We start from the raw sequence: 22,720 nt of genomic DNA, 5'->3' as shown, positions 1-22,720 counted from the left end.
TCAAGCCAGGAGGGGAGGTGTGAAATCTGAAGACACCAGCAGGGCATGTTGTCCCAGTCTGTCCCAGTCTGTACCATTCTGCAGGCTGGAGGGTAATTGAAAATTCACAGCTTGAAGCCTAAAGAAAACAGATCTCAGGAGCAGATTAAAAGTGGGGTGTCATACAGGGTTGAGATGATGTCTTTTGGTAATGAGGCCTTTTTGCAGAAAATGCATCAGGTCCCAACTTGTGTGCTGCCTTAAGAATGCTGATGGCCCACCCAACAATACTGCCCATATTGCTCTCTAGCTGAAAGTAGCTAAGGAGTTTTCAAATAATGAATTTCACTAAACAGCATTTCTTTCTCTCTCTGTGACCCCAAGTGGCCCTGCTGCATGCAGTCAGGGAACAAGGAAGGAACAGAAAGAAATTATCTTCATTCTTTCTTCACTCTCTGCATGATCCTCCCCAATTTAATTGAATTGCTTTGGAATTTTGAAATGACCAATTACCATTATTCCCAAAGGACTTTTCCTAAAGCTCCAGCTTTGGCCAGAGTTGAAGCCTACAAGAGTCAGACTAATTGCTGGCAGGGGTATAGAATGCCAATCAAGAAAAATAGGAAGGAATATGCCAGGAGGAAAAAGTTCCCATTTTTAGAGCAAGAAAGTTAGGTAGGAGAGTGAGAGAAAGAAAGACATAGCCTACTTCCTCCAGAGTGCTTACAGGAGTATTTTGGAAAAAAAACTAGGCTGTTGATCTCTTTGCAAAGAATTTAGGCAGGTGCCCTGAGGCTTCCAGAAGTGTTACCAAAAAACTTAAAGCAGTTTGGTATCCCCTTTCTTTCCAGACAGCCCTGCGAGCATGCAAAAGCATATTTGGAGTCAGCATCATTCTCTTCCCCAGTTCTAAAGCTCTGTCCCAGAAGCAGAAGTCCCAAGAGGTAATGGCTTAGCCTCTAGGTTGCCAGTGAGATTCCCCACAGAATAACCTGCTTTTGTATCCCCATTTTCTGGAAAGCTAATTTCTCCAGGTTGGGTGGAGTCAGGGGAACAGGATGGCAGGATTAAGGGTAAAATGCTCTGGACCCAGTGGGGAGTTAAAACCTCCAATGGCTGAGCCAAAGTTAGTTTTGAGGCTTCTTCAATTAAAAAGGGCTATGATAGTCACTGCTCTAAGGCAGGATGACCAAATCAGGGAAATCAGTCCGGTTTTAAAATATATGGGATAAGCATGCTTCCTGAAAGGGCTGGCAGCTTTGGCTCCTTTAAGAGATAGACAAAGGCTCTGGGATGGGCTTGGCCCTGCTTGTCTGGACTGCCAGTAAACTTCTCAAGGTCTCTTAACCGTATAATTTAAGGTTGGTGGGTGAAAAAATTTTCTGGAGGTTTGAAAAGATAAGATTGAGTCCCCAATCTCACCACTAAATACTACTCCAATAAAGGAACAGGATAGGAGTATTTAAATGACAGGTTACCAAGCTAGCAAGACAGAGGAGAGGTCTGAGACAGATCTTGGGTTCCTTTGTAATCCCCACTCTATGGGGGGAGGGGAAGGAGAGATCAGAGTTGCAGATCGAGAGTGAAGGAGAAAGAAATGCAATGTTCTTACCCACTTCCGCGAATAGCGAGGGTTCCGCTGTTGATGCCGTGTTGGAACTGGAGGGAGGGGATGCTCAACCAAGCCCCAAACTCCTGCTGAAGGACAGGGCATTGGGGAGACGGCATGACCCCTGTAGTTCCTGAGAGTAACAGCTAAGAGTAGAGATATATCTCCAAATCTCGCTTTAATGTTGTGACCTCTCCTCGGCTAAAACCTGAGTGAGTCCTGTCATTAAAGCCTCCAATAGCTGTATGTAACAGCGGAGTGGGAGAAACCTGAAGGCTCAAGGTTGGCTTTCCCAGGTTCTTCTGTTTATCTCCCCAGGACCCAAGAAACTTGGGTGGGGTCCCCAGACACCAGGCCAGGTTTCTCCTTGGTCTGGGGAGGGGGGGGGAGGGGGGGTTCGGCCTTCTGAGTGTCTCTCAGTTTCTGCCTGAGGGCAGAGCTTAAAATCAAAACCCTTGGAAGTTCCAGGATTCAGCTCAGGTGAGAGAAAAAGGATTTCGGAGTGCATTGAAATGCAAAGAAAAGCTCCTTTGTCTCTAGAGGGACTGGATGGAGAGAGTCTGATTCCAGCAAATTTAAGCATTTTAAGCTTTCCAGTTTGGGGTTTTTTCTCAAAGTAAATGTCTCTGCAAGGAAGGATTTTTTTTTTTAAAGCAGGGATGTTTTGTCTCATTTTTGACAGGAAAAAGCTTAATTTTCCCCAAGTTCCCCACAGAACTTCGTCTGTCCCTAGATGTCTCTAGAGATAGAAAGGGACAAAAGGAGGCCTTTTGTCAGAGAACACAGGTATTCACCTTAAGAGAATACTGCTTGAGCTAGAGGCTTCAATGACCCAAACCTACGCGGTGTGTTTAGGTGTCCACTACAGAATAGGGGCTGGGGTGGGAGAGGTTTTTTACCTTGTCCAGATTTTCGTGGATTTCCCAATCATCAGAGAACCAAAATGAGATTTGTATCCCCTCGATTCCCAGTGGTGATGAGGTTAGTGGCAATAAGAGAGCTGTTAAAATTCCCCTTTTGGTTGGCCACAAGTTTAAAGGAAAGAATTCATTTATTCCCGAATTTTTAATTGCAAAACGAAAGTTTATTGTTGGATAGAAACCAGTTTGCTAAGAGACTGACTTCTATAGTGACAGAGTCCTTTTAGGGAAATGGAATTTTGCGCTGACAAGGGAATACCTCCTCAGTGGGCAAAGGGTCCTAGCAAATTGCTTGGGTCTTTTGCAAGGAGTGAATTTAAGGGAGCTTGTTATATGGGTATCTGGGTGGGGAGCTGGGACAGCCTGAGCTGATCAGACCAGGATTTCTCAATTGAATGAGAATTTAGAATTTCAAAAAGATCAATGGGAGTTGATTTGTCTTTGAATAGTGTTGCTTCTCTCATCCTGGGAAGATGGGCCCTCTCTCTTGGCTCCTTGGAGCCTGGGAGATCCTGATCTCTCAGATCAAAAAGGGGACACAATTTATTTTAAAGGGAACACAGTTTAGTGATAATCTTAAAGGGAACTCAGCTTCAGAGTCATAATCTTAAAGGGAACACAGCTTCAGTAAAGGGAAGTTTCCCTCCCACTTCAAAATGATAGTTTATTTATAGATCCCTAGAGATTCAACTTAAATATTAACTGACACAGTTAACTTCAAAAGAATATTAAGATAAGATTAAACTACAAAAGTCAGTAGGGTTTTTTGATCAATAAAATCCAACCGAAAGATTAAAAAAAGAAATTCCATCCAATCTCTACAGAATATAGGATCTACTTATGAAGATACACACAGGAATTATATGATTACAGTTTTGTAATTCAATCATTTCAGTAATGTGCAACTCTGACTGGGGTTTTCTTGGCAGAAATGGTTTGCCATTTCCTTTTCCTGTTCATTTTACAGATGAATAAACTGAGGCAGAGTTAAGTGACTTTCTCAGGGTCATATAGGGTCCAGAGTCAAACTGTTTGGGGCAATTGCACCTACCCAAACTGTCTACTCAGGAGTCACTCCAAATGATGTACAGAAAGAATTTATTAGAATCTTGAGAAACGGACAGTCCTGGCCTGTGGGCCAGAAAGGACAGCAAAGATACCCACAGGAGGAAAGTCATTTACTTGAAGATGCTTACAGCTTTTATACATTTCAGACAAAGAATCCCCCAAATCCCACCCTCTATAGGTTGTAATTGGTTACATAAACCTTTATGCCCCTATTTGGTCAGTGGAATGCAGTGAAAAAGGCGATATACAGCTTCGGCCACTTAATTCCTTCTTTGGACAATGGAATGTAGTCCAGATCTCATCTAAAATCATGTGACTGGGGCCTATAGGCCTGATCAACTTTAGTTAACAGTCTCTGATCAATATGTGCTTAATCTATAAGTTCTTCACCTTTCCACACAAAACTCACAAAGAATATTCTGCCTGACTCTCTGCCTGGCCTTCTAGTCACTGATTTACCTCATTGTCCATGATTACAATTAAACAACAGTTTATAGGGGGAAAAAATGAAGATTAAAAGATTTGAGATATTAATTGCCCATAAATGGAATATGCTAATATAGTTTAATTCTTTTAATTTCCTTTTTCATCATCTATGCTTGTAATGCCAGAGAAACTAAGGCAGGATAGAGATTAGAAAACATTGTGAGGGATGTAAAAGACCCTTACCCAAAATGACTACTCAGAGATCACTCAGCAGAAGGCAGAAAAGTTGTTTATTGAAAACCTCTGGAGGATGAGCCTTCCCATCGTGAGATAAGAAAGAGAAAGCTCGAGGTAGGAGGGCTAAAGAAATGGTAAAGATACTTAGCTTTTATACAAGAAATTACATCACAAGTAAGAGAGCATTGAGAAGGGGAAGGGGAGGTATCTAATTGGTTGCTGCTATTTGGGGAGATTGGAATGGAAGGTTTCTGTTTCCCTGAAATCTCCTGATTTCAAGGAAACAGAAAGTCAGGCCTTCAGGCTTAATCAAGCAGATAGTGGTCCAGCTAATAGACTAAATATCGATAAATGTCAAATACCAATAAATGTCATCGTCTCAGGTTAAGTAAATATGTTTCTAACTGGCCAAGGCTCAAGTAGATATGAGCCTGTACATATTATACAGGTCATAGGGGAAACACAGAAATAACAAAATACAGAAAAAGAATTCATATATTTCTGTAAGTTCTTCACTTTATCTATTCCCCACAACATTTTAATAATTTATTTGAAAAGGAAAGATTTACTGGGACCAAATGGATCCATGGTTTGGTCCCAGGGCTGAAGGAGACTATCATCTCCAAGAATCCAGCAGTGAATGTCAGATAAAAGAACAATGACATAATGGAGGAGGTGCCTGGATGGGGATAACCTGATGGGGAGAGGCACCTAGGATGACATAATGGAAGGAGGCACCTAGGATGACATAATGGGAGGTACTGGAGCAGCTCCTGATATTCTAATGATGTCTAAAATGGATAAAGACCTTTATCCCATCAAACATTAAGAGGTAATGATTATAGCCTGAGGTCTAAGATATAAGACCTTTATCCTATCAAACATTAAGAGGGAATGGTTATAACCTGAGGCAGAATAATTGAATAGGACAATTAGGGAAACCTGTCAGGACATTAAAAGAGAATAGTGGCACAACATGCTGATTGGAAAAAAGAAGGAAAGCAAAATCCTCATAATCAATGTGCAAAACATTGTGCAAAACAAAACAAATTCTAAAATTGCTTTTCTCTTAATATTCATATCTCATCATACATCTTAATGTTATTCTTTATCAAGAAGTGCTTCCTCGCCAATTCTTTGCTTTATTGTTGATTATTTTTTTGCTGAGAGTTCTTAATTTCAACTATTTACAATGCTGTTGTTATTGTGTTAATTGTTCTTGTTATGTTCTCTTATGTTTGTATTAATTCATATCAAATCTTACCAGATTTTTCTAAAAACATCCTTTTCACTATTTTTTTAATGGGACAATCATATTCTATTATATTCATATATTATAATTTGATGAACCACTCCACAATTAATGGTCACATTCTTCATTTTAGGCTTTAACATGAAAAGACTTCACTAAATCAGTTTGTATATGCAAATCCTTTCCTCTTTCTTTCTTTAGGGATTTCTTCAGACATGTAGGTTTCTTAGTTTTAATGCCTGGGCTAGCTTTCTGGAGGGCCTTGGGACTAGCCTTGGTCTCAACAGAATAACCATCATGAGAATAGTCAGGAATAAAGTCCAAAGTCTTTATTGTCCCCTTCACTGGTGTCTGTCATTGTCTGATACAGTCTCCTCTGCCAGTCTGCCAGTCTCACTTCTGTCTGACTTCCTGTCCTCAGTTCTTATATAACCTATTACAATTACATCATTCAGCATACTGAATATGTATGAACTAGAGAATGATTACATCACCATGCTAAGTACTAAGTATATGTAAACTAGATAACCATTGTATCAATTCCTTTGAGTTAACACCTTGTTTCAAGTATACTTCTGGCTCTAAGTGAGTGAGATTTCTAGGACAAAAGTTGTTAAGCATAGTTCCAAATTATTTTTGCAGAATATTTTGTAGAATGTCTGGATCAATTAACAACTTCACTAGTAGTTCATTAATATGGCTACTTTTCTGCAGCCCTTCCAACTTTTATCATTTCCTTTAAAAACAAACAAATCAGTTTTTCCAATGTGATAGGTGTGAGGTAAAACTCAGAATTTCTATTTTAAATTTGAACAGATTCAAAAGGAAACTGAGAGAATATCCATGAACAAAGTCAAGAAAGCAGAACTTGGAGAACATTTTATTTAATTAAAGCAACATGTAAAGAAAAAAAAAAAATAACCTGAAAGACTTTAGAACTATCAAAAGGCCAGAAAAATGAAGGTAAAATACCCCCAACCACCATATTATCAGAAAGGAAAGGGACTGATAATGTAGACATGACCAAAAAGGAAAAACAAAACAAAACAAAAACCAGTTGTTTTTATTTTCATTTATTTAATTATTAGTGATTTGAAATGTTTTTCTTATGGTCAATGATAGCTTAGATTAATTCTTTGAAAACTGCATGTTTTTATCCTTGTAACCATTTATCAAATTTAAGAATGGTTTCTTATGAAATTCAAGCATGTATGTATGCGCACGCACACACACACAGAGGCAAAGAGAGACTGACAGAGAGAGCTTTGTCTCTTTTGTTGTTGTTTCTAGATTTGATCCAATTACAAATATATTGACTTGCTTCTAGGACCTAGATCAAGTTTTGATTGTCAGCATTCCACACCACACCCATCCCCCTCCCTGGACTGAGAATCTCTGCCCATCTTCAGCAGGAAGTAGTTTTTAAGAAAACCATTTCCTTTGCTCCTGATATAATTTAGACTGATTGGGGGGAGTGGGAAAGTGGTTGAATTGTTAAATTTTTAACTGTATTACTGTGTTTAAGACTTGGGATGGAAATTGTTAAACTTGTGTAACTATCGCTGCTATGTTTGAGGGATTTTCAGTCTGTTATGTATATGTATAGGAATTTTGATTCACTCTTGGGATTTATATGTGGAATCGTTATTTGATAATTCCTTCCCATGAGAAAAAAAAAAGGGGGGGGGAGGAAGAAACTGGTTAGGAAATTGGGGAAAACTATTTTCTTAGGCACTTCTGCCCTACCCCCTATGTTACTAGTTCAGATTTAATTGGAAGTCCTTTAAACAGATCTTTTCATTTTTTATTTCTTGCTTAAATTTACTGGAATGATTTGCTGATTATGCTTTAACGTTGGAACCTCTTATTCTGTTGGAATTGCCCTGGCAGACTCAGTTTTGAGAATTATTTTTTAGAAACAACCAGAAATCAGACACCTGTCCTGGGACTGGCAGTCTCTCTGAGCAGTTTCTCCACTCCTGTTACCCCAGGTCCTTAATTAGTATTTCAGCATACTTAAAAGGACCTTTCAGTTTGGTATCAGGCCTCTAAAAGTTAGGGGTTTGCCTGCCTTGGTCTAATTGCATAATCTGCTCAGAAATCTGATCCTTTCTGCAGTCCTGTCTGTTCCTTTGGGCGAGGACAGGTGGAGCTACTCCAAGCCTCGCCCTTCTCCCTTGGAGTGGTTTGCCTCTCTGAATGGGCAGCACAACTGTCTTGAGCCCTGCTGCTCTGTAAGCAGAGACTGAGTCATGCACAAATGACCACAGACCTAACTCACAGTGAATTGTCCATATACACCCCAACTGCAGAGGACCTGACATAATTGCAATAAGGATCTTTGTGTATTGCTGATTAATTCCGGGGTTATCAGGAAGAGACTTGTCCTTGCCATAAGTCCTTGCATTTTTCTAGCTTTATTTTGGTTTTTATTTGGTTTATTTACATAGGGTTGGTCAAAATTATGATGCTGAGACCTTCTAGAGGAAGATAATTCAACGATTTGAATAGTTAGAAGAGAGAGAGTGTGGAATGTTGTGCCAGAGTTCTCTTAATGTCCTGACCCAGTTTCCCTAATAGTCTTATTCAGTTACTCTGTCTCAGGTTATAACTATTCCCACTTAATGTTAGGATAAAGATCTTTTATGTTAGACCTTAGGCTATCATCCTTCCATCTTAATGTTTGATGGGATAAAGGTCTTTATCCATTTTAGACATCATTAGCATATCAGGAGCCTCTCCAGTACCTCCCTCCATTATGTCATCCTCATGTTAGGTGCCTCCCCCAATTATGTCATCATTCTTGTTACCCTATAAAAGAATCTTGTATCTGACATTCACTGCTGGATTCTTGGAGACGATAGTCTCGTTCCGCCCTGAGACCAAACTATGGATCCATTTGGTCCCAGTAAATCTCTCCATTAAATAAATTATTAAATACTCTCTCATCTCTATCTTGCTCAGTTTCTCCAGCATTACAAATGGATATTGCTATAATGTGACCATAACATAAAAACATAGTCAAATGAACAAATTGAAAAGTAAGAAAAAATCATATTCAAACATGCAGTAATTCACATGTCTGTACAATTATGTGCAAGTTTGATGTAGACAATTACTAGTGTTGTCACTCTGATACATTAATACATCCATCTTTTGTTTTATCTATGATACTGTAATTTAGCCTTGTGACTAACCTAATAGACCTGGTTCTCATATCATTCATTGATTTTTTAGCTCATATACAAAGAATGGAAGGAATCCTATCAAGATTATTCATTGCAACCACTTGTGACTTATTATCATTATGGTAAATCAGGATTATTATATAGTTGTAGGTCTACATGTGGTTTGGCAGCCAATCCAGGTTGGCTTTCAATATTTTTGAGCTCTGTGGATCGAGAACAGGGACACAATAGAATCCCAGTTCCTCTCATATTGGCTTCTTCATAGAATCTCATTCTTCCTTCAGCAATCTCAACTAATGTTAGCATTATCCATCCTCCCACTCTCTCAAGGCTGGAATAGAATAGAAGCTGGAAGACAGAAGAACGCAAAGAGATTTCAGAGCTTGAAGAGGATAGAGCTCTCCTCTTTCCAATTCTCATCAACTCTATCCCACTTCTCATGCAATCTCAAGGCATTGATCCTCACCAGTATGGAAAAATAAGCTTCATTATTTAGACACATTAAATATAAGACTTCTATTAGAGAAATTTGCTTTTAAAAAAGTTTGTTTTTTGCTGTTAACCTTCTAAATGTGACTACATTAACTTTTTTTTGTAAAAAATCTTTTTAATATTTTGTAATCAATTTTTTTGTTTTATCTTTTTCATTCTTCTCATCTTCTCCATCCCTTGTTTGGTTATGATCTCTTTCCATAATCATAGCTCTAAAAAGTAATTTCTTCCTTGTAATGTAATTTATGATGTGAAATTTTTATATCTCTCATGTATTCATTCAGAGTTTTGCTTTGTTGTTAAGATTCTTCAAACATCACCTTCCCTATTTGAATTTGGCTTTCTGTTCACTCATGAAACAAGATATTCACTCTATTGCATCCCTTCTTTCTTTCTTTTCTTTTTTAAAATCACACATAGCACAAGGCTCATCTACTTCAGGAAACTTTCCTCACTTAATCTCATGTATTAGTCAACTTACTGATTCAATCAGCTGATCCACTCTATCTCTATAGAGGACTTTTATGTAATTATTATACTTATTACTGCATACTCTCTATTGTACTGCACTTATATTTTGTGTTGCCAATTCAATTCAGCAAATACTTATTAAGTTCCTCCTATGGCATGAGAGCCAAAACTGAAAATTGAAATAGTTCCTAACCTCAAGGCTTTTAAGAAGATACCATTCCCTCCCTCCTACATACACACACACACACACACACACACACACACACACAGACTCAGAATCCTAATAACCTGAGGGCTGGGGGTATTGTATGGGACAGGAATCAGAAAAAGGGTCCAATAGTGGATGGAACTTGGCTACCTCAATCACTCTCTCCTCTTGATATTCTCTTCTTTTTAGGTTTTCAGGATACTGCTTTCTTCTTGTTCCTTCTCTATGTCACAAACTGTTTCTACTCTGTGCCTTTCTTGATCTTCCTCTAGGTCCTGTAGGTGTCCCTCAGGGCAATATCCTGGGTGCTCTTTTTTTCTCTTTAATACTGTTTCTTTTGACAATCTTATCAGCTCCCTCTATGTTATTATCCTCAAACCTACTACTGGCTCTAATGACTCTGCTAACTTCCATTTCCACATGTTCATCTATTTTTCAGACATCTTGAACTAGATGGCTAGTAGATATCTCAATTAAATTCAACATGTATATTCTGGACATAACCTTTTCCTCTAAACCTTCCCCCTCTTACAACTTCCTTGTCACTGTTCTGGGCAATACCATCTTCCATTCCCTCAGACTCAGAATTTGGGAATTATCCTGGACTCCTCACTATCTCTCTCCCCCTTCTCCCAACCAATTTATTACCGGTCTGTTGATTTCAACTTTGCAACACTCTCAAGTACACTTATTTTTCTCCTCTCATGCTGTCATCCACTCTGGCACAGGCCATTATGTCTTCTCATGTGGAGGCTATTACAGTAGCTTGCTCACTTTCTTTCCCAAATTTCTCTCCATTACAATCCATCCTTCATTTAGGCACTGAAAAGATTTTCCTTAAAAGCAGATCTGTTTCATTCAAATGACTCAGTCTCACCTCTACCATCAAAATAAAATCCTCTGTTTAGTATTCAAAAAATCTTCATTATGTAGTCCTCCTTCCTCTGTCCCTCCCTCTCTGCCCACACATTTCTAGTCTTATCCCTTCCTCCTCCCTCATATTCTAGAAGCACTGATCTCCTTATCTAATGTATGAACAAGATATTCCCTCTCATATCTCTGAGCATTTTCTCTGCCTCTTCCCCATCTTCGAAATGCTCTCCATCCTCATCTTTACTTCTGGTTTCCCTGGCTTCCTTCATGTCCTAAATAAAATCTTTCTTTAGCTTTCCCAACCCCTCTTCCTTTTATTGCCAGTCTCTGTTTATTATTTCCTATTTATACTGAATATATCTTTTTGGGTTTTTTTATTTTTATTTTTGGCTGAGGCAATTGGGGTTAAGTGACTTGCCCAGGATCATACAGTTAGGAAGTGTTAAGTATCTGAGACCAGATTTGAACTCAGGTCCTCCTGATTTTTGAGACTTCAGAGAGTGCTTACTGTCCCACCTAGCTGCTCCTATACTGAATATATCTTGCTTGTATTTGTTTTCTTGTTTATCTCTGATTAGATTGTGAGCTCTTTGAGGATTTTTTTTTTGTCTTTTTTTGTTTCTTTAGGGTTTAGCACAATTCCTGGCATGTAGTAAAAACTTAATAAATGCTTATTAATTACTAAACCATGATTTTATGGAATATAGAAAGATGGATAAAATAGGGCATGCTTTCCAGACAAAGGGGTCAGCATTTGAAAAAACACAATAGCAAGACATAGATTATCTTAAATGGAGAACTCAAAAAGCCATTTTTCCTGGTATGAAAAAGTACGTGAAGGGTGACATGAGGAAATATTAAATGAATATATAATATATGAAATTCTGGAAGAGGAATGAGATTTGGAAGAAATATAGGCTTCTATTTTTAAGTGTTAAGTTGGAGATGTATATGAGATATAAGGTAGAGTTGTCCTGAAGCTAATATCTTAATATCTATTTAAGAGAAGAATTAGAATTGACTACATAGATTTGGGAGTCATGTGCATATAGATAATTAAACCTATGCAAGCTGATGAAATCATTAAGAAAAAGTGCTTAGAAGGAAAAGGGAGAAGTAGAAGGGAGAAAAGATGAGCAATTATTAAGCACCTATTTATATGCTTAATATAGGGTACTAAACAGGGCAGCTAGATGACGCAATGAATAAAGTGCTGGATTTGATATTCTTAGAAATATTATCATACTTTGACATAATCAAAATTTTCTATTTTGTGATCAGTAATGGTCTCTAGTTTGTCTTTGATCACAAATTTCTTCCTCCTCCACAAGTCTGAGAGATAAACTATCCTATGTTACTCTAATTTATTTATAATCTCATTCTTTATGCCTAAATAACAAACCCATTTTGATCTTATCTTAGTATACAGTGTTAAGTATGGGTCCATGCCTAATTTCTGCCATACTAATTTCCAATTATCCCAGCAGTTTTTGTCAAATAATGAATTCTTATCCCAAAAGTTAGGATCTTTGGGTTCGTCAAACACTAGATTGCTATAGTTGACTATTCTGTCTTGTGAACCTAACCTGTTCCACTGATCAACTCATCTATTTCTTAGCCAATACTAAATGGTTTTGGTGACTGCTGCTTTATAATATAGTAGTTTTAGATCAGGTACAGCTAGGCCACCTTCTTTTGATTTTTTTTTCATTAATTCTTTTGACATTCTCGACCTTTTATTATTCCATATGAATTTTGTTGTTATTTTTTCTAGATCATTAAAATATTTTCTTGGAAGTCTGATTGGTATAGCACTAAATAAATAGATTAGTTTAGGGAGTATTGTCATCTTTATTATATTCGCTCGGCCTATCCAAGAGCACTTAATATTTTTCCAATTATTTAAGTCTGACTTTATTTGTGTGGAAAGTTTTTTGTAATTTTGCTCATATAATTCCTGACTTTCCTTTGGTAGATAGATTCCCAAATATTTTATGCTGTTGACAGTTATTTTGAATGGAATTTCTCTTGTATCTCTTGCTGTTGGATTTTGTTGGTGATGTATAAAAATGCTGAGGATTTATGGGGATTTATTTTATATCCTGCAACTTTGCTAAAGTTATGAATTATTTCTAATAGCTTTTTAGTAGAATCTCTGGGGTTCTCTAAGTATACCATCATATCATCTGCAAAGAGTGATAGTTTGGTTTCCTCATTGCCTATTCTGTTTCCTTTAATCTCTTTCTTGACTCTTATTGACAAGGCTAGTGTTTCTACAACTAGAGACCATTATTGATCACAAAATAGAAAATTTTGATTACATCAAATTTAAAAGCTTTTGTACAAACAAAACTAATGCAAACAAGATTAGAAGGGAAGCAACAAACTGGGAAAATATCTTCATAGTTAAAGGTTAATCATAATCTTTGTAGTGGCCAGAAACTGGAAACTGAGTGGATGCCCATCAATTGGAGAATGGCTAAATAAATTGTGGTATATGAATATTATGGAATATTATTGTTCTGTAAGAAATGACCAGCAGGATGAATACAGAGAGGCTTGGAAAGACTTAAATTAACTGATGCTAAGTGAAATGAGCGGAACCAGGAGATCATTATATATGTCAACAACAATGCTGTATGAAGATGTATTCTGATGGAAGTGGATTTCTTTGACAAAGAGTCCTAATTCAGTTTCAATTGATCAATGATGGACAGAAGCAGCTACACCCAAAGAAAGAACACTGGGAAATAAATGTAAAGGGACCTGTATGTGCCAAAATGTTTGTGGCAGCCCTGTTTGTAGTGGCTAGAAACTGGAAAATGAATGGATGCCCATCAATTGGAGAATGGTTGGGTAAATTGTGGTATGTGAATGTTATGGAATATTATTGCTCTGTAAGAAATGCCCAGTAGGATGAATACAGAGAGGCTTGGAGAGACTTACATAAACTGATGCTAAGTGAAATTAGCAGAACCAAGAGATCATTATATACTTCAACAATGATACTATATGAGGATATATTCTGATGGAAGTGGATTTCTTTGACAAAGAGACCTAACTCAGTTTCAATTGATCAGTGATGGTCAGAAGCAGAAGAAAGAACACTGGGAAATGAATGTAAACTGTTTGCATTTTTGTTTTTCTTCCCGGGTTATTTTTACCTTCTGAATCCAATTCTCCCTGTGCAACAAGAAAACTGTTTGGTTCTGCACACATATATTGTATCTAGGATATACTATGACATATTCAAACATATATAGGACTGTTTGCCATCTAGGGAGGAGGTGGAGGGAGAGAGGGGAAAAATCGGAACAGAAGTGAGTGCAAGGGATAATGTTGTAAAAAATTACCTTGGCATGGGTTCTATCAATAAAAAGTTATTATAATTAAAAAAAGAAATATTATTATACAATAACACAATGCTATGAAGAATTCTGATAAAAATGAACATTTCCTTTTAATAATCTTGAAATATGAGTTTATGATGATGAGAGAGAGAGAGCAGGGGAGAAAGGGAAGGAAGAAAGGAAGGAGGGAGGGAGAGAGAGAAGTTAGGATTGTTGCATTTTTTTTAGGAGTAGAAGGGGATTTGTTCAAACACAAAAGAAAAGCGAAAGATATTTCTAAGTAACGGTTTTCATAAGGTTAGAAATAGTCATTTAATGGTGTGTGCTTTATCTTTAAAAGGCATTAAGTTGCAAACAGTATAAAATCTATTACAAAATAGGCCTTCTGAAGGCCGAATCTATCTTTCTTCTTGGCATTTGTTTATGATGCTATTTATTTTTCTGTTACCCTGTTGAAAATTGTATTATAACATAGTCATCACACTTCAGATTTCAATAACAAGGGGAACTTTCTCTTGTCTCTCAAGTTACAGTAAAAAATGTTGTGGAAAATTGCTTTAACTCTTGCAAATCCCTCTACTACTATAAAAATACAAATGAGGTTGTCCCTGCTGTTTTAGCCAGGTCTATGAACTTCACAGCAATGGTATATTTATAAGAAAATTCCAGACATAGCAATGGTACTGTGATCCATATGACCCAAACTTTCCAGACTTTGTCTCTCTTTTTGTCTAAAGGAAAACAGAGGGACATAAAATGAAAATTTGGGAAGTTCACAAATCATTGTTATGACTCATTATTATAAATGTTTGTGCTTTACTTTATGAAGTCATTAGGTTGACTGTGAGGAAAAAAAGGACTTTTTTAATTTTCATTATTCTCTTTTGATTCCCAGCCATTGTCTCTCCATAACCAGCTCTTTCCAGCACTTTCTAGGATAACTGGCTATTTTTGTTTCAATGAAAAACATGCTATTTATGCAAAAAGGTGCTGGCTATTTCTGATGTTTCCTAGGTCCTCTTTGCGTTTTATTAGACTGACGAACTTTTTTTCAGAAATAGAGAATATAATATAATCCATGGACATGTTTTGAATCTTTAGCTTTTTTCCTAGATTTCATCCATACCACAGTTATAGAAGATTTCATTCAGCCATTCAGGGGTGAGATGAGAAGTTTTCAAAAGAGAACCTTTGAGCTATCTTCATCAATACTATTTGAAAATTCATCCATACAGAATGTTGAATTCATGAAATAGCCATTCCCATATTTTATAAAGTTACTCTCTCCATAATAATTTTTAAACAATTTTGCTATGTACTAAGGGTTGATACATTTTGTTAGTATTTTATTTGAAGCAACTTTAAAGAATATGTTTTACTCTTGAAACTGGTCTATGAAAATGTGTTTGAATATGTGGTGAATATTTTATGAAAATTATATAAATAAAAAAAGCATAGCACTTGCTATTTTCCTCTGCCAAGTATAGCAATAAATAAAAGTTCTGTTGAAATAGAATTTTTCAATTACATTTTACTTTTTCTATCATTTTCCTAATTAAAAAAAAGACAAAGGAAGAAAAAACAAAATCCCCATTACAAACATTCATAGTGAATTTGTTCAGTTTTCTACATTGGTCATGTGAAGAAAAAGTGTTCTTGTGTTCTTTGTGTTCTTGAATACATAACTTCTATCATGAGATGGGTACCATGTTTTTAAAAAGTCTTCTGGAATCATGATTAGTCATTGAATTAATCAGAGTTGTTAAGAAAGTTTTAAGTTTTTCAAAGTTGTCTTTACAATATTGTTGTCATTGCATAAACTTTTATCCTGGTTCTGCTTACTTCACTTTGAAGCAGTTCATACAATTCTTCACAGGTTTCTCTGAAATGATTCCCTTATCATTTCTTTTAGCACAATAGTATACGACCACATTTATATATCATAACTTGTTCAATATTCCATCACATCTGTATACTATGAATTGTTCTCCCATTCCCCCAAATGTGGACTTCTCTTTAGTTTCTAATTCTTTATATCACAAAAGAGAGCTCCAATAAATATCCTTGTATATCTATTGTTGATTTTGCTTAGGATTGATTTTTCTAATTAGAATTCTGATTCTTCCCTTCCTCTTCTCTTTCCCTGTTCAATGAAATATATTTCTGCACCCAGTTTTGAGTGTGTTTATGTGCGCATTTTTACCCTTCTTTAATCAATTTAAATAAGAATGAGGTTCAAGTTCCTCCCACACTTTACATAACTTTTTGGGGGTACCCTAATTATGTGATATAATTGACCAGATAATTTATCTTCATCCCTGCTAGCTTCCATTCTTTTTCTTTCTCTCTCTTTTCCATTTTTTTAAGAGCATCAAAACATAACAGAATCACCCCCAGGTACTCTGTTTCATAGGACTCTATATATGACGCCTGATAATTATAATGTTCTAAGGCGACATGTACCATCTTTATATATTTAAATGTAAAGAGTTATCTTTTTTTAATCCCTCATTTTTACTTTTTTAATCTTTTTTTTGACTCCTGAATTTGCACTTGAGATTTTTTTTTACATAATTCTGTTCTTTTTGTAAAGAATGATTGGGATTTCTCTAGTTCATTTAAGATCCAATTTTCCCCCTGTGGAATAAAACTAGTTTTTCTGGTAAATTCCTCTTGGTTATAAGCCTATAATTTTTATGTGTTTATATTTATACACATACATAAGTATGTATACATATACATATATAATTTTTATATTTATGTTTTTTATTTGTAAGTCTGTGCTATACATCTTCTGACTCCAAGGCAAGAAATATTATAGTGAGGGAAATGATAATTAATATCTGGTTATTAATATTGGGGTACAGGAGATCAGGGTTTTTTCCTTTTCTATTTTCTCATTCAAAGTGCAGGCCTTGTGAACTGGTAGAGCTTATTTCTGATTAAAGGGAAAAGGAACCTAAGCTATGTGAGGGACTGGGTGCAAAATAGAACTTTTTGTTTAGATTGGATTTGATTTCTGTTCACTGAGAACATTCTTCCAAAGGTATGAAATCATAGAATGATCACAGTGATTCATCTCTGATTTCCAAGATAACCACTGACTTCAATTTATTATTTGCTAACTCTTAATTAATAAATTAATTATTGATTGCTCAGAAACTATGTCTCTCAGACTTTTCATTTTTTTCAATAACAAAGTCAAAAGACTGGAAAAAAAGGCAAGAAAATATAAAATTTTGCTTTTTAAGAAATGTCCTGGAAAATAGATTGAAAGAGAAATTAAGAATCATCAGATTATCTGAAATCTATTACCAAAAGAAAAAAGAACCTAGAATATAATAATATTCCAAGGAATCATAATAGAAAAGTGACCAGACTCTTTGAACCAAAGGATAAAATAAAAATAGAAAAAATCTGCCAGACACTCTGAAAAAAAATTCCAAAACAAAAATACTGAGAAGCATTTTAATTAAAATACAGAGCTTCAAGGTCAGAAAAAAATACTAAAGGCAGATGGAAGAAAGGACTTAAATATGAAGGAACCACAGTTAGAATCATTCATTTCTGTTTAGCAACCACCATAATAAAGGAGCAGAGAGCAGAACCTCCTATTTACATATGTATATCAACAAAAATAAGAACATAAACAAAATAAAGTGATGCCCTCAATATTATAAAATACTCAACAGATTAATGGAATATATTAATTTAAATAATTATTAATAAGTTAATTAGTTAAACAGCGATCCAGTCTCAGAAAAAGAAATAGAACTAGATGGAAAGGAAAGTGGCAGCCAGATGGCACAGCAGATACAATGGGATCAAGAAGATTCATCCTTCTTGAGTTCAAATTGGGGCCTCAAACAATTATTAATTGTATGACCATAGGCAAGTCATTGAATGCTGTTTGTCTTGTTTTCTCGTTTTAATGTGAGTTAGAGAAGGAAATGATAAATCACTCCAGTATCTCTGCCAAGAAAATTCTAAATGGGATCACAAAAGAGCTAGAAATGACTGAAAAATTCCTGAACAACAGATATAAAGGAATTTCTAATAATTAAGAAGCAAACAAATAAACTAAAATCAACCAAACAACCAAAAAAACCAAACCTCACTTTGTCTAGATATTTATGAGAATTCTAGCAAATGTTTAAAGAATAATTACTACCAATATACAAATTATTCTTTTTTTTATTGGTGTAGATAATATTTTTTTAATAGCCTTTTATTTACAGGTTATATGTATGGGTAACTTTACAGCATTGACAATTGCCAAACCTCTTGTTCCAATTTTCCCCCTCCTTCCTCCCACCCCTCCCCAGATGGCAGGATGACAGTAGATGTTAAATATATTAAAATATAAATTAGATACACAATAAGTATACATGACAAACTGTTATTTTGCTGTACAAAAGAATCAGACTCTGAAATATTGTACAATTAGCCTGTGAAGGAAATCCAAAATGCAGGTGGGCAAAAATATAGGGATTGGGAATTCAATGTAATGGTTTTTAGTCATCTCCCAGGATTCTTTTACTGTGCATAGCTGGTTCAGGTCATTACTGCTCCATTGGAACTGATTTGGTTGATCTCATTGCTGAGGATGGCCAGGTCCATCAGAATTGTCCATCATATAGTATTATACTTGACCCTTACTAGCTGTGTGACCATGAGCAAGTCACTTAACCCTATTGCCTCACCTCCCCCAAAAAACAATAGCATTTATATTTAGCAATAACAAAATTTATAAAGCAATAATTGAAAGGCAAATAACTACAATGTGCTTAAAATATCTGGAATCACTCTACCAAAACTCAAAAAATAGTCAGAGGAATCTTTATTGTGTTCATGGTTGGACTGAACCAATATCATTAAAATGATAATATTACCAAATCTAATTTATACTTTTAATATTATACCAATTAAATTATCAAAGGGATACTTTAAAAAGTTGATAAATTTGGAAAATGTTTTTAATATTAAAGGAAGTGATGAGAAGTAGCACTTTCCGACCTGAAACTCTCTGATAAAGCAGCAACTTTAAAACTATATGGTATTGATTAAAATATAAAGAGGTAGATAAATAAAACAGATTAGCTAATAGAGAATAATAAAATACAGAAACTCAATGACTAATTATTCAATAAACATGAAAAAATAAATTACAACAGGAAGAGTACTTATTTGATAAAAACTTCTAGGAAAACTAGAAAAGTAGTCTGGAAGGAATTAGGCTTAAGCTCATCTCATATACCATATCCCATTTTCATTCCAAATAAATATATGAGCTTAACATTAAAGATTAGTATAAGAAACAAAATATCTTTCTAAAAACTCCACTGACTCACTGATGAATGCAGGAAAAATTTATTATATATTCTTGCAAGAATGGATGCCTAGATTGGTAGACACACCTTTGAAACTCCAAAGGCAGTATTTTATTTCCTATTCCTATTCTGAAGCACAAATTTCTCCCCTGATTAATTGGATGTTACAGAAATAAAACAGCATGAATCTCCACCCCTCATTACATGGCCAATCACTGCCCCCAAGGAGTTTACATTCCAGAAGAGTGAAGGTAACAAAGGAGAATTAGGGGAAAAGAACAAAAGATTCTTTTCAAATTTTCAGGATTACTAAAGTCAGTCCCTGCCCCCAAGGAGCTTACATTCTTTTGAGGGAAGATAACTAACCTCCACCTTTGGTTATTCTTTGATGTCCTTATGGGTTTCAGTTTTCCTCTAAATCTTTTCATTTTCTTTGTTACTACTGAATGCAGCATTATCCTCCCAGTTCTTCAATCTCACAATCTAGGAATAATTCTGGATTCCTCACTATATCTCATTGGCCATATTCAAACTGCTGGCAAGGTCTGGTTATTTCACTTTGTGATAGCTCTTGAATATACTCCCTTTTCTCCTGACACTGTCATGGCTTTAATCCAGGACCTCATCAACTTAAATCTCAATTGTAGCAGTAAGCTTCTGATTGGTCTGTATGACTTGAATCTCTCCCCATTCCAATTCATTCTTCATTAAGCCACCAGACTCACTTTCTTAAAGCAAAGGTCTGATCATGTCATATATATTAAACTCCAGTAGCTTCCAATTGCTTCCAGGATCAACTATGAAATGCTCTGTTTAACATGTAAAGTATTTCATAAACTTCTTCTGCCTTTCCAATTTTATGCTTTATTCCCTAAAACATACTTTTTGATCCAGTGATACTGGTTTCCCTCACTATTTTACAAATAAAACATTTATTCTCTTGGGTTATGCATTTTCTGTTGCTCCCTACCTAGAATGCCCTCTCCTCTGCTCTAATTACTGCCTTTTTGACTACCTTTAAGTTTTGTTGTGCCACAGTTCCTTTTTAATGTCCTGACCCAGTTTCTCTAATTGTCCTATTTAGTTACTCTGCCTCAGGTTATAACCTTTCCCTCTTAATGTTTTGATGAGATAAAGGTTTTATATCTTTAGGCTATAATCATTCCTTCTTAATCTTTGATAGGATAAAGGTCCATCCATTTTAGACATCATGAGAATATCAATAACCTCTCCAGTACTTCCCTCCATTATGTCACCCTAGGTGCCTCCCCCCCTTAGGTTAGCCCCATCCAGGTACCTCCCCCATTATGTCATTGTTCTTGTTATCCTATAAAAGAGTCTTGCTGTCTGATATTCAGGGCTGGATTCTTTGAGACAATACTCTTGTTCAGCCCTGGGACCAAACATGGATCATTTGGTACCAATAAAGCTCTCCATTTAATAAACTATTAAATTGTTCTCTAATCTCTGTCTTGCTCAGTTTCTCCAGCATTACAGTTTCAGCTAAAATCTTTCCTTTTACAAGATATCCTTCCCAATATCCCTCAATTTCAGTTCTTTCCTTCTTTAAATTATTCCATATTTATCCTATAGCTTACTTTGTCTACATTTGTTTGCATGCTCTCTCCCTTGTTTGATTGTAATCTCCTTTAGAACAAGGATTGACTTTTGCCTCTTTTTTGTGTTCCCAGTGCTTAACACAGTGCCCAATCCAAAGCAGGTATTTAATAAATGTTTCTTAATAGATTGCGTGCATGCACTCAAGTGCACACACACACACACACACACACACACATACACACACAAATACCCCAAAGTTGCCATGCAATCCCTCCTAAAATTAATCCCTTGCAAATGCAAGGTTAAGTCTTTAGAAGACCACCATGACTTAATCAAAAGAAAAGGAACTGATAATGAAGTGTTAAATTAAATTATAAAAATGTGCTCATGCCATTCTTTTATAAGATACAAATAAATACTTTGAGTATACTAAAAAGGGAGCAATTCCATACAATGAATAGTGATCAGCCTCACTCCTAGGCATCCTTTAAAAATCAATAATCTTCCCAGAAGTAACTCAGATTCAGAGTAATCTCATTTTGGATGACTTCCTGATATGAGGAACAACTTCTATACACATCAAATTGGTCATTTTTGTCAATTTTGTGTTTCTTTTCTCTCTTAAGGCTCTTTCCTGAGGTAATATGCCAGAGGGCTAACACATTAGTACTTTATTGTTCTCTATTTAAAATCCTTTCATACTGCTTCCCTGATCCAAGAATGATCATTAGTATCAGGATATTTAGTAGGCAATGAATGTTATAGAAAGGAAAAGATAACAAATAAAGATTTACTACCACTACCATTGTAGACATATACATATGCATTTATAATTTGTACATACATTCAGGTATAGTTATATAATAAATAATAGGTATTTATGTTTTATTTTTTCCACTGTTTTTGTATCCCTAGTGATGTGATCTATGATGTGCGCTTTAGCATCAAAAGTTGGGGTTCAGTCATGTGAAGAATTCACAATGGCCATTCTCTTTGGCAAAAGGTAGATTTATTTAGAAAAGAGGTTACGGACAAAATGAAAGGATACAATAGATACTGGATGTAATAAATATGCAATAGAATTGGAGAGCATATGAAAGACAAGTTCCTCAGTTCAACTCACAATTCCCCAATAGAAAGAGAATACTTCATGAGATTGGGGACTACTGTTAGTCCATTAACATTGGACGATTTCATGAACAAGACATTCCATTTCTTGAGTCAAGACATCTTCTTTTGCCTCCCATATTGATGGATTTATGTATACTGTTTCAAGTGAGCCCCTTCAGAAACCCGCTAATCTGATTTGATTTTCTATTTCCTTTAGTGTTTTCATCTCCCTTCCTGAGATGTCAGAGAGGGCATGACCTCCTTCTTTTTATGGTGTTTTCACTCCTTTTTTGAGCAGTCAGGGAAGGTGTAATCACCTTCTTTTTGCAGTTCTCACCTCCTTGAGAAGTCAGGGAGGTCATGACCACTTATGTTCTAAATATAAAGAAAAGGGGAGATGTTGGAATCCTTACAAAGTGTTAAGTCATTAGAGTTGATAGAGGCAATAATTATCTAATTTAGCATTGGTTCGATAAGATTGATCTGATCCTATGAAGAGATGTTATGGGCCAGAACTTGAAACAAGGTACTAAGTAGAATTGATAGACAATAATGCTTGTGTTCACACCTTTAGAGAGCTCATATAAGCAAGAAATATTTAAGTACTCATTGGAGTTCACAGGTATGGGAGATTCACAAAAGTTAAC

The 22,720-nt window shown here is 35.7% G+C and overlaps 1 pseudogene; it reads left to right on the top strand.

Moving 5' to 3' along the window:
- The first annotated feature begins 1,705 nt into the window (after window positions 1–1,705).
- Window positions 1,706–22,720, top strand: part of LOC100919553 — a 50,745-nt pseudogene continuing 29,730 nt past the window's right edge.

Source organism: Sarcophilus harrisii, chromosome 2, assembly GCF_902635505.1.
Source record: "Sarcophilus harrisii chromosome 2, mSarHar1.11, whole genome shotgun sequence".
NCBI lineage: Eukaryota > Metazoa > Chordata > Mammalia > Dasyuromorphia > Dasyuridae > Sarcophilus > Sarcophilus harrisii.
Note: the sequence above shows the minus strand (reverse complement) of the source record. Positions and strands in the feature narration are given on the sequence as shown.